General features: G+C 52.6%; 1 protein-coding gene across 1 annotated transcript in view; it reads right to left on the reverse strand.

Annotated features, from left to right (window-relative positions):
- TRAK1 (trafficking kinesin protein 1) overlaps positions 1 to 14,411 on the reverse strand; it is a 90,813-nt gene extending 76,402 nt beyond the window's left edge. Inside the window, exon 1 of the mRNA XM_070391527.1 lies at positions 14,145 to 14,411. The gene's annotated coding sequence lies outside the window, so the exon portion shown is untranslated. The remainder of the gene's footprint in view (positions 1 to 14,144) is intronic.
- Between the last annotated feature and the right edge of the window lie 1,085 nt (positions 14,412 to 15,496).

Consider the following 15,496-nt stretch of genomic DNA (forward strand, 5'->3'; position numbering starts at 1 on the left):
GCAAGCTTGTGCAACGGGGCGAGGCCGCGTCCGCTGGGGCAGGCCAGTGTGTTGTGCAACGAGGGGCGAGGAGAGGCGGGGCCACGCCGAGGAGGAGGGCCCTGCCAGGGAGGCCCCCACCGGTCAACCCCAAGTTCGGCGGCTTTCAGAAATGGTGGCTCCCGGGGGCTTGGTGTGGGGAATCTCCGACGCTCCCGTCCAGATCAGACGGACCTTAAGCGTAAGACATGCAACTGGAACTGCACCGGCTCCTCTTTTCTGTTCATGTGTCTAAATCCAGAGTCAACCCTCTAGAGCAGTGGTTCTCCACCTTCCTAATGCTGTGACCCTTTAATACAGTTCCTCATGTTGTGGTGACCCCCAATTTCATTGTTACAAATTGAACATAATTAAAGCACAGTGATGAATCACAAAAACAATATGTAACTATGTATGTGTTTTCCGATGGTCTTAGGCGACCCCTGTGAAAGGGTCGTTCGACCCCCAAAGGGGCGCGACCCACAGGTTGAGAACCACTGCTCTAAGGCCTCAGCAGCTGCCTGGCCGGGTTCAGGACACACATGCCCCCCATCTGTCCTCTTCTCCCCAAAGTTAGTCCTTACTGGGGGACAATGGAGGGCAGTTAGCAAAAAAGGGTAAACTCTGAGACAATGAGTTAAGAGCACAATCAGGAGAACTTATTTATTAATAGAACAAAATTTTGTGAAACCATAGTACCTACTGTGCCGCCACCATTCAATGCAGTCAGCTGTCTTATTGTTAATCGAAATGATTTCCTGAACAGGAAATTCTGCTTATATGTGAACAATGGTTACTTTTTCAAAACATCCAGTGAGATCATCTGGATATTCAAAGACTTCAAACTCATCCTTCCCAGATGACTACAGAGATGACAATAAACAGTTCAACAACACAGACGAGGAAAACCTGGCAGGGAAACGGTCCCTGTTACTTGAGCCAGGTTTCAAAGCCACACAGACTTAAATTCAAACCTTGGAAAGTTACAGAGGACAACCTCCTACACAGAATACAAATGAGCCCTAGCAGTTTGGCTCAGTAGACGGAGTGCCCATCGGCCTGTGGACTGAAGGGTCCCAGGCTCATTTCTGGTCAAGGGCACGTACCTCGGTTGCAGGCTCAAACCTGGCCCTGGTCCGGCGAGTGTGGGAGGCAACCAAATGATGTGTCTCTCTCACATGGATGTTTCTCTCTCTCTGTCTCCCCCTTTGCCTTCCACTCTCTCTAAAAATCAATGGAAAAATATCCTGGAGTGAGGACTAACAAAAACAAACAAAGAATACAAATGAAAAGCATAAAGCCAAAATATAGGGGACATGATAGAGTTAGCAGGTGACGCAGTTACAATATGCAAACGTCAGAAGCAATGCGAGTGTCTGGTAGGCGTGCGCCTGAATAGCACGACCGTCACTCGAGGAGGTCCCTCGGTCTGTTCGCAAGGCACAGCTGAGCCTTGAGTTAAGAAAACATGGGCAGCCCTAACCGGTTTGGCTCAGTGTATACAGCATCGGCCTGTGGACTGAAGGGTCCCAGGTTCGATTCCGGTCAAAGGCATGTACCTTGGTTGCAGGCACATCCCCAGTAGAAGGTGTGCAAGAGGCAGCTGATGGATGTTTCTCTCTCATCGATGTTTCTAGCTCTCTATCCCTCTCCCTTCCTCTCTGTAAAAAATCAATAAAATATTTTTTTTTTAAAAAGAAAACAAGGGCAGCAGAAACCAAGAGCTGACTTTTTGAAAACTTATTCAAAATGCAGCCACACTGGGGGGCCTGAAGCAGATGGGGGCGGGGGTGGATGGGTGACAGCTAAAGAATCTAGAGTTTCTTTTTGGGATGATGATAATGTTCCCAAATTGACTGTGGTGATGACTGTACAACCCTAGGAACATACTAAAAACCATCGAGTGATAAGCTTTATGGGGTGAATTATACGGTGTGTGAATTACATCTCAAGGAAGCAGGCACACGCACGCACACAACCAGAGGAATGGAAGGCAGGGTCCCGGAGCGCACTCACTTCACTGAATACCAGGGTCACTCCTCCGAAAACAGAAACACTGCTCATGGAAGGCAAACTGCCTTCCACAGCAACTGCTCGGAGAGCCCACGGAGCTTGCAATGCCTTTTGCAGGCATTTCTACTGAAAACGGGTTCAGCGAAATGAGATTTCATGCTCAGGAACAATAGCGTTGGCTGTGGAGGGAATTCAATGCTATAGGGCAGCGGTTCTCAACCGTGGCTGCACATTGGAACCACCTGGGAATCTTTTTTAAAATCCTGATTTCTGGGCCTCATCCTCCGGAAATTCTGTTTCTTTGTTATGGGGTGGGGCCACAACATTAGTAACAAAGAAACAGGATTTCTGGAGGATGAGGCCCAGAAATCAGGATTTTAAAAAGATTCCCAGGTGATTCTCATGTGCAGCCAAGGTTGAGAACCACTGCTATAGAGCAACCATTTACAGCTTAACAATGCTGAGTGGGTGGGGCACTATTGGACATACCCACAGTCCTTTGAGGTCCTTTGTCTTGGGGTTTTGTTTTTTTTTTGGCTTCCCAACCACAAAGGGCTATTTCTCTCCTATTGTTAAGCTGATGCCCCCGTACAGGTCAAGCCGAGAAGGTCTCGGCCAGGTGTTCACACACCATGGCCCACCGTGACCCCAGCCCCTGCCCGTTTTTAGAAATGAAATGTTCCTGGAACATAGTTACACCTGCCCTGAAAGGTGCTGCCTATGGCTGCTTTCCGCTACAACGGCAGAGATGAATGGCTGTGACCGAGATCACGGGACCCACAGACTTGTTAGTAAAATAACGACACTCTGGCCCTTCACGGAAAGGTCTGCCAACTCCTGCTCCAGGCCACAGGAGCCCACGCCCCTCCTCCCCTCCCCACGCCCACCGCAGTCCTCTGGTCCAGCAGAGCTAAGAATAAGCAAAGGGCCCGGAGGTCGCTGACACCATGGGACTTCCCTCAAGACCACCTGTGCACCTCCGCCATTCAAGGCTGCTCCTTAGTTACCCGAGGAACTTCTAAAATCCAGCTGTTCACGTTGCTCACAATCCTTCCTTCCTTCACTCCCAGCCTTGCTATGGTTTGCTGGGAATGGAATACCACTTCGCAGCTCTGTGACTTTGAGCCAGGCCACAGAACTTGCTCAGGCCAGTGACAGGTGAGTGGACAGAATGACTGCATGTCGAACCAGAGGCTCTGACTGTGCCTGTGTGGTTGAGCGCGTCCCCTTGAGCTCCTGTCCTCTGCCGGGAGAGTGTGGCCCCACACAGCTGCTGCCCCTTTAGCCCAAAGCCTCCAATGAGTGACAAGGGGGACAGACCTGAAGCGAAGGCCAGGCCATCCTCCTCAAGCGACCTACAACCAGGATCAGGGAATAAACATTGCCAAGGTGGATCTGGGGACTGCTTGTTACCCAGCATTTCTACAGCAAACCTGACGGATACGCACCCATCTTAAAATCATGTCAGTGAGGCACAATCACTGAGAACTAGAAGAATAGAGCTCACCACACGGGACTGAAATTACACCACCATTGGGATCTCCAGAGAAGTCTACACAAGACAGACATGGCCACACTCAGCTTTCATCACATGCTCTCTTAGAGACAACCAGGATTAGCTCCAGCAAAAGGCAGGTGAGAGTCGAATAAAATAAAGGTAGATGGATCGAAACAGGAGAAGGGGTTGGGTGAGGAAGGGAGGGTTTCTTTTGTTCTGTCCACACGACTCAAGTTGCCTGCCTTACCTGTCGGGCTCTCTGGACAATCTCTCAGTCGCTTTCAAAAGTGGCAAAGCCAGGACTCTGCAGGTATGGGGTCTCAAGGTGAAGGCTGCCATTCCCGTTGCTAGTGCTTCCCGGGCCCACTAGGTGGTGCTGCACCCGCACCTGGGCAGGCCCACTCCCTCCCTCCTGGTCCCGGCAAAGGAAGAGCTGGCACCAGATTTGCAGGCCCTTCTTCAAACTCAGGCTGGCCCCTTCCCATTTCTACTCACCACAAACCCCCACATCACTAGGGAGAGACAGAGGCAAAGTGACACTGAGCAGCACTGGCTGGGCTCTTGTTCCTTTTTAATAAAATGTCGCCACCAAGGTAGAGCTAGGCTGGCACAGACCTCGGAAGCGTTGCCACATTCAAGCAGAACCCCCAGGTGAAGACAGGAGGGGTCAGGCCGCGCTGGGCCGATGTTCCTCGGTGTTTTCCCAGCTCTCCCCTCCCCGTGTGTATGGGTGACAGGCACCCTCTCACACTGACACACGTCCTGTGATGACAGAGGGGCTTCATGCCATTCGGGACACACTGGGGTTGAGCCAGAGGCGGGAAGACGAGAAAGGGGTCAGCAGACAGCGAGGGGGAACTCGCAGGTGAGTGCACCGGGAATGAAGCCGAGGGGAGGTCTGACGGCTGAATTCTGTGGGAGGCAAACTGGAGGGATCAGGGAATGGGGGTTGTGGTCGGGGAGGGGGCATTTGAAGTTCCGATTTTGAGCATCGACCCATGAACCAGGACGTTGGGGCTCGATTCTGGTCAAGGGCACATGCCCGGGTTGCAGGCTCGATCCTCAGTGGGGTGTGTGTGTGTTGTGTGTGTGTGTGCAGGAGCTAGCCGATCAATGATTTTCTCTCATCATTGATGTTTCTCTCTCTCCCTCTCCCTTCCTCTCTCTGAAATCAATAAACATTATATATATATATATTTTTTTAAAGGATAAAGAAATTATTTCTCTTATTAGGCGGGGGAGGGGAGGCGGAGGGAGAGGAGGGGGGAGGAGAGGGAGAGGAGGGGGAGAAAGAAGAGGGGAAATAGGTACGAAGGAGGAGAGAAGAGAAGTGAAAGGAAACGGTGAGGGGAGGAAGAAGACACACTGGCTGCTGGAGGCAGCGTGGCAGACCTGGGAGTGAAGCTGAGACTAAGTAAGAAAGGTTACTAAGAGGATGGAACGCCCTCCACACCCCACTGCACCGGGCACTGGGCAGGAATGAACACACTGAGGACCCAGGACAGCCCCAGGTCCCCGCTGTCACCCGCTGTTAGAGATGCAGAGACAGGTTCTGGGACTGGAAGGCTTGCCCGAGGCCACCCCGTAAGTGCCACAGCCGGAGTCACGCCCTCTCTGCCCCAAAGCCAACATTCTAGGCCCCAACCGTGGGGGCACAGGACCGTGTGGGCTGAACTATGGGGGTAGGGTAGCCGCCCACAAGAGCAAGCCCACGGCGCCTTGAGAAACCGCAGTGGGCCGCCATTCATTCATTTCCTCTTAAGCCCACGCATGCCCAACAGGATATCAACAGAGCCTTTAGAACAGTGATGGCGAACCTATCACACACATACTCATTTTTTTGGTTGATTTTTCTTTGTTAAATGGCCTTTAAATATATAAAATGAATATCAAAAATATAAGTCTTCGTTTTACTATGGTTGCAAATATCCAAAAAATTTCTATATGTGACACAGCACCAGAGTTAAGTTAGGGTTTTTCAAAATGCTGACACGCCGAGGTCAAAAGGTTCGCCATCACTGCTTTAGAATAAGCACAAAAGAGCAACCTGTATGTTTATGAAAGAGAGGGATGGGGGAGCTGGCAAAGGACAGAGTTTTACCAGAATTGCTCCTCAATGAAAACCTCAGGCAATCGAGCCTCCTAGAAGCCAAAGCAAAAAAGACACACACACACACACACACACACACACACACCCGACACGCCTCATCATCTAACGAAAAGCATACATAAGAGAAAAGAGAACAGTTCCAGCACAAACCGCAAGAGTTCATCAGGGAACTTCTGAGACAAGCGCTACAGGGCTGTGAAGGCGTGTTAACCGAGAGGAGCTGCATCCTCGCAGAAGGTTCTGCTGGGCTTCCGACAGGGCTTCAGGCTTTTCTAAGTATTTTCACGACAATGGATCCCTTGCTCCCCCCATAAACCCATGATTCCCATTAGACCAGCGTTCCTCAACCTGTGGGGTCGCGACCCCTTTGGGGGTCGAACGACCCTTTCACAGGGGTCGCCTAAGACCATCGGAAAACACATATATAATTACAGATTGTTTTTGTGATGAGTCACTATGCTTTAATCATGTTCAATTTGTAACAATGAAAATACATCCTGCATATCAGATATTTACATTATGACTCATAACAGTAGCAAAATTACAGTTATGAAGTAGCAACGAAAATAACTTTACGGTTGGGGGTCACCACAACACGAGGAACTGTATTCAAGGGTCGCAGAATTAGGGAGGTTGAGAACCACTGCATTAGACGAACAGAGAAGCGAATTGTGCCTCCCCTGCAGATTCAGCAGCTGGCCAGCCTGTGCTCCTTGAGGCCACACACCGCGGCCCCAGCCCCGCCACTCCCAGTGCGAGCTGCAGCATCTCACAATGGTGAGCCAGCCTCTGAGGAAGAGGATGAAGAGGACGGCAACGGACCCCATGGGCAGGGAAGGCGGAAGGAGAGAAGAGTCACCGGTGAGTAAAGGTGAGCACATTTCTGAGACACAGGTGGGGAGTGTTGATGGAAGAAAGAACAGACCGCACCTGGGCCCAGAACATGGAGGCGGGCCCTGGGTCCAGGCTCAGAGACTAGAAAGACAGCCGATGGGGAAGGGCCGGGAAGCAGGGGAGTGTGGGGAGGAGGGAGACTGAAGGGCAACGTTAAATCTCCACCCGCTGCCAGCCCTCCCGAACCCCTCCACCCACAACCCAGCAGCAGGAATCCCAGGATTTCCCTGCAGGCCAACCAGATGGATGATGACAGACAGAGAGGCAGGCAGAGAGATGACAGGTAGGAAGGTAGACAGACAGATAGACTGATGACAGACTGATGAGAGAGACAGACAATAGTGACAAAGAAAACTGATAAGTGAGCACTTACTACATGCCCACAGCACGCTGAGGACTCTGCAAGTAGGAACTCATGTAATCTTCGCAGCCATCCAGTGAGGCACCATCATGAGCCCGCTCTATAGTTGGCAACTGAAGTATAAATAGTAATCATCTTATTTAGGGTTACGGAGGTAAGTAGTCCATGAACTAAAAATAGAAACGATTAAGAGGCATTTATCTCAGGTCATAGCAAAAAAAAAAAATTCCTCGAGGAAACACCACAAGATGCTCAACGTCCATACCCTGGGAGGAGTACCAACCAGAGACCAGAGACCAGACGCGAGGCTGTTTTCTGCATCTCGGCCGGCAAAGAGCAAGGCGTCTGCTAATGCCCAGGGCGCCTGGGGTGCGGGCCCAGATGCTCTCTCACATTTTCTGAACAAAACAAAAAGTACGACTTCTCTGGCAACATCCATCGCCACTCAAGTCCTGACGCGAGGAATTCGCACAGCATGCTCATCACATATTTGCTCAACTGTGTGGGAACAGACATCCCCTGCAGCCCTCTGTTTTTGCAAACTGCCGGTCAGTATTCCACGGTATGCGTATTCCACATTTCCTTTAGCAACTCCTCAACTGATGGGCACCTGGGCTGCTTCTACCTTTTGGCAATTGTTGGGAATTAGTCTGCTTGGAACACTTGCGTATAAGGTTTGGTGTGAACCTATGTTTTCATTTCTTGCGTCTATAACAAGGAGTAGAATTGGTAGGTCACACAGTAACTATGTGTAACCTTTGCGGAATTGCCAGACTGTTTTCCACAAAGGCAAGTGTTGTTTTAAAAGCTGCCAAATTTGGGGGAAATTTGTTGCACAGCCATAGATGGCTAAGATAAGAGAATTAAACAAAGTGAGACATAAAAGGCACTTAGGACAATATCTAGTAAGTGCTCTATCAATGTCAGCTATTATCATCATGGTAGTATCTCTCTACCACAGGGCCTTTGCTCATGCTGCTTCCACTGCTTCGAACACTCTTTCTCTCCCTCCCTACCCCACTAACTCTTACATGTCCTTCCGACTTCTGCTTAAATGCTGCTTTTCCAGAGAAGCCTCCTCGGAAATGCCAAGTCAGAAATCCCCTTTACACAATCTCTTAGCACCCTGCACTTCTCCTATGAATATCAAACAGAGTCATGGTTAAATAGAAATCTGTGTAACTATTTTTAAGACAGTTCCCTCTTCCGACAAAGAAAAGAATCTCAAGCTGGCACAACGCCCTACCCTCTGTACACACAACAGAAATGCAATTCTACCTCTTAAAGGCCAACAACCCACTAGAAAAATGAGCAAAGACAAAAACAGGCTGTTGGCAGAAAATGAAACACAACAGAATGGAGGCACAGGCGCCTTCATCATGTAAAAGTAGGAAACAAGATGAAATACCATTTCTCATGACTATCTGATTAACCAAGAGGAAAAGGATCGATAATACCCAGATTTGGAAAGAAATTGCCGGAAACTGCCATTGCCTCGCGGCGGGGGCTCGGCACTTACCCGGGCAGGCTCCCTGGGGGCCGTGTGGTGACGTATGTGCACCAAATCCTAAATGCACATCCACCCCTCTGTCAGCTTACAGACGCCAGGAGAAGTGACCCAAGAGATACACGCGCAAGCATGTCCCTTAGAGCAGCGACCCCCGACCTTTTGGGCCTCACGAAGCACCGGTGGTCCGCGGACCACCGTTGGCGGCCGCCGCCTTAGAGCACTGCCAACAAGCAAACAGCAGACGCTAAAAGCATCCTTCAAGCGGGGACTGCCGGAAACAGTGGCCGCTTCCTGGACCCTGAACGGCCAAGTACAACTAGTTGCCTTTACGGCTGCCACCTCCACAGCAACTGTGCCTGCAGGGGCTGCTCCGTATGCGTCCCAATGAGGCCCTGGGCAGGTCCTCGCAATTACAACTGAAGCCCAGGCTCCAGCCTCCTCCTTTAGTGTCTCCGTTATGTCACAGTGAGGCATTGCACTGGCTCTTGTGAAAGTATGTGCTTAGCGGGGCTCGGTATCTATTCATTTCAGATTAATAAAGAAGAGGTTACAAAACATCAGCCTCCATAACCAGGTGAGCCGATTCCTTATAATAAAAGTGTGTGTGCCCTAACCGGTTTGGCTCAGCGGATAGAGCGTCGGCCTGCGGACTCAAGGGTCCCAGGTTCGATTCCGGTCAAGGGCATGTACCTTGCTTGCGGGCACATCCCCCGTGGGGAGTGTGCAGGAGGCAGCTGATCGATGTTTCTAACTCTCTATCCCTCTCCCTTCCTCTCTGTAAAAAATCAATAAAATTTATTTTTTTTAAAAAGTGTGTGTGTGCATGCATGCATGCATGTGTGTGTGTGTGTTGTTGGTTCTGTTTCTCTGGGCAACCCTAATAAAGGATTTATGAAATCTGATTCATTCCAGGTCTAATGGCCGCTATAAAGTTTCAGTTCATGACCGTTTCAGCTTGGCGTGCCCACTTGCCAGTGTTCACACGAGAGAGCAGGGTTCAGAGAAGACCGACAGGTTTCTGACTCCGAGTTCCTCACGGGGCCATGAGACCGAGTCACCAGTGAACCGTGTGGCCAGGGGCCCACCCAGACCCACCTGGGAGGCCTGATCCCAGCAGAGGCGCCCCTGCACCCTCCTCAGTGAATCCCCGGGAAGCCCCGCAGCAGAACTCGGTTGTGTGGGAAGTACAGGGGGGCGAAATAAAGGCCCAGGCCCGTGCCTGGCCCCTTGCCCAGCAACGGCCTCTGGACCCTGATCTGGTCACATCGAGAAGAGACAGAGCCCTTGACACGGCGTGTGTGTTTCCGGGGTGACCCTCACGCCCGTACTTGCAAATCAAATGAATGTCAATCCATTATGAAACCTGGCGTCTTAAGGAACACCATCGGGAATGCTACCAGTATGTGTGGCTGGGGTCCATGTTCTGAAGCCCTGCAGAGCACTCCTGATTCATTCTTTAATAAGATTACTCTTCAATGCTCTTATTAGAATGTATTAGTTGTCAGCTTCCCAAAGTGGTTTGAAGGGAGCAAAGGTTAACACCAACACATTAGATACATTCAAGACTTGTTGCAAATCCAGAACAAAAACCAATTAGGAGGAAGATAATGCATCAAACACCTGGAAATGTGGCCCCTTCCCTTACCCCCCCCCCCCCCCACCTGCATCAAATGTCAAGGATCTCACTAATACATTTTCACCAAATGTTCCATTTTATGTCAAAAACCCAGTGTGGCAAAGTCCCACTCGCTTACCTCATGAAGAGGAACTGAGCAGAGGCAAAAAGCTGGTAGATGCCAACATCAGTTAGAACACATTTAAGAGACGTGTTTTGCATTTTTGCTAAAGATTAGTGAGCTCTAGAAACCCACATAATAGGGCCCCTCTCCAGCATCGCCACTGCAGAAAGGAATCAACTGTTAAGCAGGGGTCGTTCCATGGAGAGAAGGAGCCAAAACACACTTCTAAGTTACATCTGTAACATTTCTAAGTCACAAATGTAGAGTGAAGTTCTTCCGCCCGAAACTCTAATTCATATCTTCTCCCTCCGTGAAAAAAGGGGCATTTCAGCGGTCCACTCTTTCCTGTTTCGATTTAGTCAAGTAAGTAGCAATTAGATGGTGAATTTCCAATGGAAAACACATTAAGAATTTTGTTCTAGACAGGAACTGATGAGCAAGACCTTAAATTTAACTCTTAAAAGAAGTCCATGATATTTTATCTGTGCATGTTGGCAGACAACAAATCCTCGAGTTTGACGGCTTAACGGATGAGAGACAGGGAACCAATCCTAAACGGTGGCCCCGTGAACAAGAGGACGCCCAGGCAGGACTGGCCCCAGAGGCACTCGGAGTCATTCTCCTCGGGTCACAGCTGGTCACTCACACCTGTGCCCACCTCCAGGGCTCCGGGACCCCGACCAGTTCTCCGTGGCCCCCAGAAAAAGCTGGCCTTGAACAGACGCTGGCTGAACAGAATCACAGAAAACACCCGAAGCCATGCATACACACACACACACACACACACACACACACACACACACTTACACACTCACAACATCTCCATAGCTTCTTTCATGCAAGGTCTCGTAGGTCTTGACACCGAAAACTACTACACGGGGACAAGAAGAGCTCACCCCTCCTAGGGATTCACTGCTCTGCGGCCCAGACAGCCTGGGGGGACGGCATCTAGACAGGACAGAAGCCAGATGGCTCGGCAGCAGACTCTGATCAGCTCCGAGGAGGCGAGGAGGAACATCAGCCCCACCACCACCGGGAGACGAGCCAGAGCAGAACTGCTTAGCAAGCTCTCCATCACGGGGGGTGGGTCAGAGGGCCAGGGCCAAGCACATGTAGTTGTTTTTTGGTTTTTTTTAAAGGTGAGGGTGGAAAATAGGGAAGGAGGGAGGCATAGTCTAATGCTTTTCTTCACCTTTTGGAAACTTCCTTGGTGCCCCAGACACCAACCAGGGCTCTAAGAAACCAGGATAAAGACACAGGATTTAGGAAAATCGCGGGGACCTTGGACACCCCGTTCAGCCGTTGCAAAGACTGTCAAGCGAACGCAGTGGGAGTCCGGCAGGCCTGGTCCCAATCAGACCTGGTCCCCTGGCCCCGCATCCCTTGCCTCCCGAGCCTGGATGAGAGGATGAGGGTGAACAGCCACTGAGGTCCCTCTGCTCTGCACGTCCATGATTCAACCTGGCCATTTCCCCGTCACATGTTCGAGGACAACCTGGCCAGCACACAGCAGGAGAGAGACGATGGCCCCTGTGGTCCTTTCTCTTTTCCGGCCACATCACAGTGAAAACAGCGGCCCCACAGGCAAACATACACACACACACACACACACACACACACACTTACCACCAGAGTCTGTCCGCGCGGGCTCGCCCTGGCACAGGCCTGGTCGGGGCTGGGCCCCCATGGGCTGCCTGTCCGGAAACACCAAGGCCATGTGCAGAAAGACACTCCACAGGCGATGCCGAGAGGGAAGGGTTCTTCTCCGCGGGAGCCCAGCCGGGCAGCCTCGGCACCGCCACTCCCACGCTCCCTCAGCGCTTTTCCCAGCCTGCCTGTTGGGGCAAATCCTGAGCCCGGGACCTGCCCCGGACGCACAATGGGTTACGTAACTCCCGGCGGCCCAGGCACCTTATCGGCTCATCTTGTAAAACCGCCCCACACAGAAGATGACGCACCCGAAAATGTGATATCCCCGGGTAGGGGTTAAAAGGGTGATGGGCCCTGGGCTTGGCCGAAAAATCAAAGAGGAACAAAAAGTCTCCTGTCCAGCTCAGCGCTCCCTGGGAACGGGGGGCGGAGTGTACTTAGCGGAGGCCAGATGCCAAGTGGTCTCCCCGGCCCGGCCGTGGCCAAGCCCTCGGCCTCCACCCGTGCGTCCTCGGGGCCACTCCCTCCCGTGGCTCCCGGAACGTCTTTCGTTTCGTGTCTTTCTCTCAACGAGCATCTACTGAGACTTGAACCCGAGCGTGATCTGCAGGGTCTGGCTGCCGGCGCCTCCAACAGGTAACACTGCCCGTGTCTGCCCTCCTGTTTACCGAGCCGCCGCCGAACGTGAGAGCAGAGCTGGCCACAGGTGTCCCAGCGAGGCACACCCGTGCCCACGCCCTGCACGGTTTGAGGTTTCGGCTCTGCGTTCGGCCATGTCTTCGCCCTCGCTTGTCACGTTCAGAGAAAGCGAACCTGCCCAATAGGCTGGGCGTTTCCTGGATTTGACTGGCACAGACGCCGCACGAATCCCAGGGATTCGTTCACATGTTTGGGCAAACGAAGATGCAGCTGGGACACCGCCTCCTCCAGGAAGCCCTCCTGGTCTTCCCCTATCTTTTCCCCTCTGAGGCTTGGCCAGGCACCCTCCTTGGTGTCCTCCCGTGTGCCCGTGCCCATCACTGTACTAACCACAGTGCACACCCAGTTTCCACTCCAACTAGACTAAACTCCTGGACGACAGAGGACAGGTGCCCCAGGGTTGTGACCTGGATGCGTGTCCCACCCCCTCAGAGCTCAGGGATCTTGGGCAGGATGCTGAACCTTTCATGATTTAGTCTTTACCTGTAAAAAGGGGACAACGCCCCCTGCCCACCCCTTCACGGGGATGCAGTAATAATTAAATGACAATTTATCTACCCAACAACTGTCTCCTGAGCACTGGCCACATGCAGGCACTGTTGCAGCAGCACACAGGTCCTCGCCCTGAGGTCAGTTTATATTCTATTTACATTCCTCGAGTGCAGCTCACGGCTAAGTCTGGGGAGAAAGACAAAGTGGAAAGGGAGGTGGGAAGAGGTAGGGGGACCACTTTTTCTGCAGGGTGCTCACATTTCTAGTGAAATGCCGTTCGGAGAAAGTGAAGAGGGAATCATGGGGACATGGGGCGGGGGGGTAGGGCGACCCAGATGCCGGGCAGCTGCCAGAACAGACGCCCTGAGGAGGGAGGCTCCTGTGGGTCCGAGGACTAGCGGGGAGGCCAGGGTGCCCGGGGTGGGGTGGGCGCAGAGGAGCCAGGTCACAGGGCCAGGGGCACCTGTCACTGAGACCCTGGCAGGCCACAGTCAGAATGCGGCAGACCTGCATGTGTGAAACTGTCATTGGGCTTTACTTCAAACAGGAGGGTGACAGCAAACCCTGCAGACAACACTGAGGAACAAAGCAAACTGCAATGCGCATGCAACTGGGTTTAACTTAACTACACTCCTGGCTGCCACTCCACACACCAGCCTCCACTACGGCCACCGGGGTCCTCTGGCGCGGGCTCCAAGCACCTCCCTGGGAGCGCTGGCATGAGGTGCCGACCGGCGACGCTGCCTGCACGGGGAGGGGTTACCCTGTTCCCGGGACACTGGAAGGCACTGACAGGCATCCGGAAGAACCGATGGGGGAAAATCTGGCTGGTGTACACAGGGCCCTGCATGCAGTCCCCATTCCTGCATCCGACAGCACCACCGTGTCTCCTTCCCATGACACCCACCGTGTGTCTGAGACACCGAGACTCGGAGAGAGGGGCACGGGCCACACTGCACCGAGCATCACTGTGGACAAGTCTTTGAAGGGCTGTCTCCATTTCAGACAGGCCGGTTCCCGATGGCCCGTCTCACCATCCCGAAGCTCAGAGTCTAGTGGTTTCCTCCCCACCCCCCACTCTCCTCTTCCAGTCCCATGGCTGCCCCCTTCCCAGTCCTCCCCCGCTCCCTCCCTGCCTCCTGGCAGGAAAAGGGCCCTACCTGTGATGGTGCAGGCATCCCGGTACCCTCTGTAGCTGGGAGCATCTTCCGCAGCCTCGCTCACATAGTGCTCCTCGGGGAGGCCCGGGCTGCAGGCTAGGACTGCATGCTGGCACGCCTCCGGAGAGGGCACAGGGTTGGCCAAAGTGTCGGCGTGCAGAGCTGTGGCGTCCAGCTTGGCAGGTTTCACGGGGAGGTGCCCACTGCCATCGGGGGTCCCGCTGCCAGAGACTGGCGCCGTCGGGCGGACGGCCCCCGGTGGGTCCGGCACACCAGCGGGGCTTCCTCACGGGGCGTCTACGGACAGTGCAGAGAGGAGCAGAGTTACTCAGAGTCTGAAACAAGGGGCAAAACCCTCAGGAAATAAGGGCCCCGAGAGGATGTGCATTCAGGTTGCAAATTCTGACAACTGCGTCCTGCGAGCTGAGCCGGGGTCCTGCCAACCAAATGCCTCGTTTCAGAAACAGGACTGCGGCGAAGTCCCATCCGAATGACCAGGTGTTGATGCAGCGCCTGGTCTCATTCGCTACCTGTCTTGAAACCCGCCTGGAAACAGCGCTGAGCAAGTAAACACACGACCACAGCTCACAGGATGACACCTCCCCCAGAAGGAAGATGCCCGGGACCCCTGGCAGCCACGCTGAGTGCAGGAAGGGCTGTGCGTGCCCGGTCTGTGGAAGACACGCATCGATCTACCGCGACAGGATGCACAAATGTGTTATTCAAGGACTGACTTATGTGTAACGCCGCACTTCTCTTAAACCCTTTCCACCTCGATACCTGCTCCACGCTCCAGGAACTTTAAGGATGCCCCCACCTTAAGCTACAGCGAGAAATTGGGGGACTCCCTTAAGAATATGATGACAACTCCGGACCTTATTCTGCATGACTTGTGGGTTTTAATTCTCACACGACTTTCTTCTGTCAAAGTAGCATTTTTGTTTTATTCTGATTTTTGAAACATAACATTAAAAAGTGCCGTCTTAAGCATCATTAAGGGTACGGCTCGGTAGTGTTAAGTACATTCACACTGTTGTGCAACCAACCTCCAGAAGGCGTTGCATCTTGCAGAACTGAAACTCGGTCCCCTTTCAACAACTCCCCCTCCTCCCCTCCGCCAGCCCCACGCAACCAACCAGCTGACTTTCTTTTTACTTTAATCCTCACTCAAGGATATTTTTCCATTGATTTTTAGAGAGAGTGGAAGGGAGGAAGAGGGAGGGGGAGGGGGGAGAGACAGAGAGAGAAACATTGATGGGAAAGAGACACATCGACTGCTTGCCTCCTGCACACACCCCGACCAGGGCCAGGGATCGAGCCTGCAACCGAGGTAAGTGCCCTTGACCGGAATC

The sequence above is a fragment of the Myotis yumanensis genome, unplaced genomic scaffold (assembly GCF_028538775.1).
Source record: "Myotis yumanensis isolate MYYU_CA2020_CCGP unplaced genomic scaffold, mMyoYum1.0.hap1 SCAF_14, whole genome shotgun sequence".
NCBI lineage: Eukaryota > Metazoa > Chordata > Mammalia > Chiroptera > Vespertilionidae > Myotis > Myotis yumanensis.